The following is a 6000-nucleotide window of genomic DNA, read 5'->3' as shown; positions in this document are numbered from 1 at the left end:
TCCCTGAAAATCTTCCCTGGCTTTATTCAGAAGCTGCTTCTCTCCCATTCAGTTCTCCCTGCACCTGGGGGTGGGGACATCGCGCTTGCTTTGTCGTTGCATTCCAGAGAGCTTAAGGATGGTCCCAGAGGAAGGCGCCATCTGACCTTGTGTGGACAGATGTCTGGGTGGCATGGTGCTCTGGCTGAGACAGGACAGTCCGGGTTAGAGAGACAAGCAGATTAGATAGAAGTCAAGCCCTTAGCCTGGCTTTTCGTCATTAAACAGCACCTGTGGAGTTTATGAGTTCCTCCAGGGAAAATCGCAGAAATCTACATTAGAATGCCGTTTCCTGCCAGGAGGACCTCAAAGAGTTTGTAGGAGACCATCCTGCCGTCTGAATGCGTTTATGGTCACATCATATATTTGGGGCTGACTCTTCCTCCTCTCCTAAAGCATCACAGCCGTTCCTCGTGCGCGAGGGCCCACCGTGCCGCGGGAGGTACAGGAGGAGGTTGGAAATGCGGTCTTGAGAGGGCTTTGCTTTTGTTTTGTTTTCCAAAACTTTGGTCTCATAAGAAGTAAATCACCATACTTGTGTGTCAGCTGAAGGACTGTTAACTCTTGCTGTAGGGATGTGGGAGAAGGAAGGAACGGGTTAGTGGCAGCTCAGATCTGAGCTGGAACTTGGGGCATTGATGGTTCCCTTCCGGGAGGCCCTGAGGTCAGCAGGGATTCCGGGGGAGGGCTGTCTCCGGAGAGGGTCAGGTGGGAGGGTCTGACGACCACAGGTGTGTTTTGGATGTGATTCAGAATGGAGGCAGGTGGCAAAGGGAGGGGAAGAGAGGCCTGGCGGAGGCTGTGGATGGGTCTTCTCTTTCATGGACTTGAACTCCGGCTTTGACTCCAGGGCACGGACGCTTTCTTCTCTGCCCTTGGTCACTTCTCCAGGCGAGGCTGAGAGGAGACAGAGGACAAAGACAAGTGGGTACCAGCCCCATTTTGCACGTAGCTCAGCGGATGCCTGTGAGGGAACAGATGGCAAGCAAGGGGATGGCTGGAGGGTCCTGAGCACCTGGGGCGTGGGGCGCCTCAGACCTCCCACGGCCCCTGTCCTTCTGCATTGCGATGGTGACACCACCGACTTCCGCCTCTTTCTAAAGCCCAGTCTCCCCTCTTCCTCAGCCTCCACATGAGCCAGTCTTTGTGTCTTCCTTGAGTCTCAGTGTATTGCAATATTCTCCTATATTCCTCCTTAGGAAGCCTAGGTAATCTCTCTCACAGTCTGATCCAGCCAGCTTCAAGTCCTTGCCTGACTCTACGGGGTTAAATCTGAATGGGTGTTCACAGGGCTTAGTCTAGACTGGTCCTCATCACCCTCCTATACCTGTCCCCCCCCCCCCCGCCCCCTACCATACTCCAGCATCTGGAAGGGCCTGTGTTCCCCAGTCACACGTGGGTGTCACCCCCGGGTCAAGCCTGGGTGTGTTGCCCACCTCCTGTCCGAATTCCCTTTCTTATATTCAGCTGGCAAACCTGTGCTTATCCCCAGATTCAGCTCTTCTGGGAGTTACCCTGAGATTGCCTTGAGATAGAACCTTCCATGCCCATCTCTGTTTCCTTTGGAGCTGCCCTCTTGCCTAAATCCCTGCTAAGGCAACGGTCACACTGCCTTGTTTACCTGCACTTCCTCCCTACCTGTGAGTTTCTCCAGGTCAGGGACTCTGTGTCTTTCACTTTCACCCTTAGCTCCAAGTAGGAATGAAATATTACTGCCATGTATCCAAATTAGACTATTTAAGCATTTAACTTTAGGGCAAAACCATGAATCTAAGAGGAAGGTTCACTGTTTCTCATGAAGCAGAGAACAGGCTCGGAGTTGTCGATTTGTGGCTTAGGACAGACCTAGCTGTATGAACTTGGTTCTGAGACCTTGAAGGCCTCCAGCTGTGTCATCTCTTTGAGCCTGGGGTGGCCCGGGTGGAGGGCGAGCGGGGTCTCTGGCCGCCTGGGGTAATGAGCAGAGTCAATGGCTGATCCTTTGCCACATCTGCTCCAAAGAAACTGTTCTGGGCTCCACGGGGAATGAGTGAGCTTGGTTGCTCCATCCAGCAGTTCAAGCCCTCGAGAAGGGGGGGAAACGCAGACACACTCTGTGTGGCTTTAGCGGGGAGAAACCCAGAGCCCAGTGAGGTGTGTGCAGAGTGCTGGGGGTGGAGGAGAGGAGGCCATGAACGTTGGCCTCAGTGTGAGCCCAGGGAAGAACAGGCACAAACAGGGCCCATGGGGTAGCAGAGTGTCCATGAGGAAAGAACAGAAGTGCACATCTTGAACTTCGATGCTCACAGGAAGGGCTCCCCTCTGACCCTGCTTGGGATGGAAAACAATCAGGTGAGTTCAGGTAGTACCTGGGGCAAGGAGGCATCAGCTAATGCACTTTCTGGAACTGTAACAGCGATGGCATCCTGGGGTCCGAAATGAAAACCTCAGGTGCGTCTACTTGGTACACCTGGGGCTTCTGAGTCTCCATGTGATGCTTTCACACAGGACCACGCTCCGTTTCTTTGCCGTCCTCACTATAACCTTGAACAGGTGGTCTCCCTCTCCCTTTCCGTCTCCCTCTGACTCCTTTTAGGAGTTATTATCCGGGACCTGCAGTATTTATGGGAAATAAAGAAGTGACTAGAGGGCTTCCCTGGTGGCGCAGTGGTTGAGAGTCTGCCTGCCGATGCAGGGAACACGGGTTCATGCCCCGGTCTTGGAGGATCCCACATGCCGCGGAGTGGCTGGGCCCGTGAGCCATGGCCACTGAGCCTGCGCGTCCGGAGCCTGTGCTCCGCAACGGGAGAGGCCACAACAGTGAGAGGCCCGCGTACCACAAAAAAAAAAAAAAAAAAAAAAGTGACTAGAATAGTTTCTGTTGTCAAGTGGCTTCAGGTCTTGAGAGAAAGGGGGATAAGCCGTGTGGAAATGCCATCTACTTGCATAGGCACATTGCAATTGGTGTACCCCTAAAGGAAGCCAGTTTAATTATTGCTATCAGAGTACAGTGAATCAAGTTAAGTCAGCATTTCTGGTTAGCATCTAGAAATTAGAATTAGGAGCAGTTAATTCCAATTTAAGAGAGAAAACTAGAGTTTATTAACATCTACTATGTGCCAACAACTCTATGTATGTTAGTTCATTTAGCCCTCATTACAACTCTGGGAGGTGGTTCGTATTATCCTCACTTTACAAATGAAGAAATGGAGGTTCAGAGAGGTTAGGTAACTTGCCCAGGGCCACACAGCTCAAAAGCAGCAGAGTCATAAATGAAGCCCCTGGTGGCCTTATTCCAACAAAGTACATGCTTTTTAGTACCCAGCAGGCAGATTATGAACGCTTTTGCGTTTGAAAAATTGTTTGAAGTTGGTAAAGTCCAACTTTACTGAGGGGTTTATTATCTTATAACTCAAAGAGACCTGCAGGGCCCTCTCTGAGAGTCCTGCTGGCTTTGATCTAAGTCGCCACCATGGCTGAGAACCCAAGAGCTTGCCCCCAGCACATCGCTGGCCTCAGTCTCCACACACAGAGGGACCCAGCCAGCGATGTGCGCCTCTGGACGTCTGGAGGAAACGGGATGTGGGTGAGGACCCCTCTACGGGTTAGCAGAGATCCCTCTGGGGTAGGGGGAGAGCCGGCTCTGATGGGTGAGCAGCAGGGGGAGATGGTAGCTTTATTTATTTATTTATTTATTTTTAAAAGTGAGTTATTGGGTTTTTGTTTTGTTTTGTTTTGTTTTGCGGTACGCGGGCCTCTCACCACTGTGGCCTCTCCCGCCGCGGAGCACAGGCTCTGGACATGCAGGCCCAGCGGCCATGGCTCACGGGCCCAGCCGCTCCGTGGCATGTGGGATCTTCCCGGACCGGGGCACGAACCTGCGTCCCCTGCATCGGCAGGCGGACTCTCAACCACTGCGCCAACAGGGAAGCCCCGGTAGCTTTATTTTTATGAGCAGAATGACTAGTGGGCAGCAGCCAGGGACACACAGAGCTGGGCGTCATCCTTAGGAAGTGGGTTCCAGCCATTCCAGGAACAATAACTGTTGTTGACGGATGGGAGCTCTGGGCTTAGGCAGAGGTGCCTCGTTACCTGACCGATAAAAGGCAAAGGTGAAAGGTGCTCAAAAAGGAGCAGGAAAATCTTTGTGGACCCAGAGTTTAGCTGGACACAGAGCTCTTCAGGGCTCCCAGTGAGTGTCAGTGAGCTTTTTAAGTGAAATGGATTTTCTGTCTCTTGGGCAAAACTTTTGATATTCTTTTTCTTTTTGCCACACTGCATGGCTTGTGGGATCTTAGCTCCCTGACCAGGGATGGAACCTGTGCCCCCTGCAGTGGAAGCACGGAGTCCTAACCACTGGACCGCCAGGGTATTCCCCAAAACTTTTGATAGTCTATTCTTTAAAAAAAAAGAAAGAAAAAGGAAAAAGGTCACTTCAAGGAGAGGCTGGAATGTTTTTCTTGAAAGGGCTGGAGTCTGGTTTAATCCCTGCTTTAATCTCCAGGAAAGGGCCAGTCGGGCTGTCGGGGAGGCGGACACTGTCCAGGCCCCGGCGGGCCGGCCCGCTGATTATTTGTGTGTTCTGCCTGTCTCGTGAAGCAGCAGTGAGCCCGCTCGCCTTCCTCCCTCTGGGAGACCTGTCTTCACGTAGCATTCTTAGAACGCTCTTGGTTTTCTTTGTCTGGCTAGAAGTGTGTCTTTTTAAATGGGGCTTTTCATTTGCTGATGCTGTGTTTTCTCGTCACGGCGGCCCCCCTCTCGGTAAAGTACCACTAAGGAAAAACCTAAGGCAGTTCTCTTCTAACCAAAAGTTTTGGCATGGCCGGACAAGTGGACTCCGTTAAAAAAACAAAAACAAAACACAAGAACTTTAAAAAATGCTCCCTTTTCTGAGGTCACCTACGTCATTGAAAGCAAAGATTCCCTTGCTTTGGGCCATTATTCGACATTCTAAAATTGTCCCAAATGTGAGACCTTGCACAAGTCACTTAATCTCATCCTGCCTCAGTTTCCTAATATATAAAATGAGAACCATGCTATGTGCATTTTAGGGCCATGGTGAAGATGAAAGAAATGATAAATGTAAACTAAGAAAGGTGTCTGCACAAAGTGGCCCTAGTAAGTGATGACTATTATTTTGATTATTACGTAAAATGTTCTTGGGGCTTCTGTTGCTAAAGGAAATAATAAAGATGTGAAGACAATCAATGCTTTTAAACCCCAGACACAGTCTCTTCACCTGCAAAATGGAGACAAGAGTACTTTAGTCACAGAACTGTGGGCACAAAAGAGATACTAAACAAATACTGGTTTTCTTATTCTTTCGTTCAAACTCGGGTCGCCCCTCATATATATGTATATATCTGTCTATTGATTCATAAATTGTATACATGGACTGCAGTATACCCTGTATATTATTTACATTATAAAACATACACTGAAAAATAATATAATGATTAGGTAAAATAGATATGAGCAGAGGTTTTTATATTTTCTTTTTTTGTTCACTTTGGATGTAATGCTGTACTATATATGTAAGTACTATAACAGGGGCTTTATAAGGTCGGTCATGTGGTTCAGTGAGTATAGGTAGAACCTTCTCCTATGAATAATTGCAGGGTTTTATGGGCTCCCAGAGTACCAGCGAGAACACTTAGCCTGGAAGGATGTCCAGTTTTGGGTGTTGTGTGCATGCTTAGTGTCGTGAGGCCGACTCTCCAGTGCTATCCTCTAGAAGTTTTGAGGAATACCATAGCATTCTGTGAAACTGGGAAATGTCTTGACACGACTGGAAAAAAAAAAAACACTAGAAGGTAATGGTAAGACAAGTTTATAACCTTTAAACTGAGGATGTCTGAGATTTTTCAATTCTGCTAGTTTAAACTTCTTAAAGACTACTTTTCATGGAAGAGATTCTTGGAGATGGGCTTTTAATTCCAGACCAGGCACTAGCTGTGTGTCATTAGACAGGTCTCCCAACCT

Source organism: Mesoplodon bidens (assembly GCF_964165515.1).
Source record: "Mesoplodon bidens genome assembly, chromosome: 14".
In the NCBI taxonomy this organism is placed as follows: domain Eukaryota; kingdom Metazoa; phylum Chordata; class Mammalia; order Artiodactyla; family Ziphiidae; genus Mesoplodon; species Mesoplodon bidens.
This window is presented reverse-complemented; position numbering follows the sequence as displayed.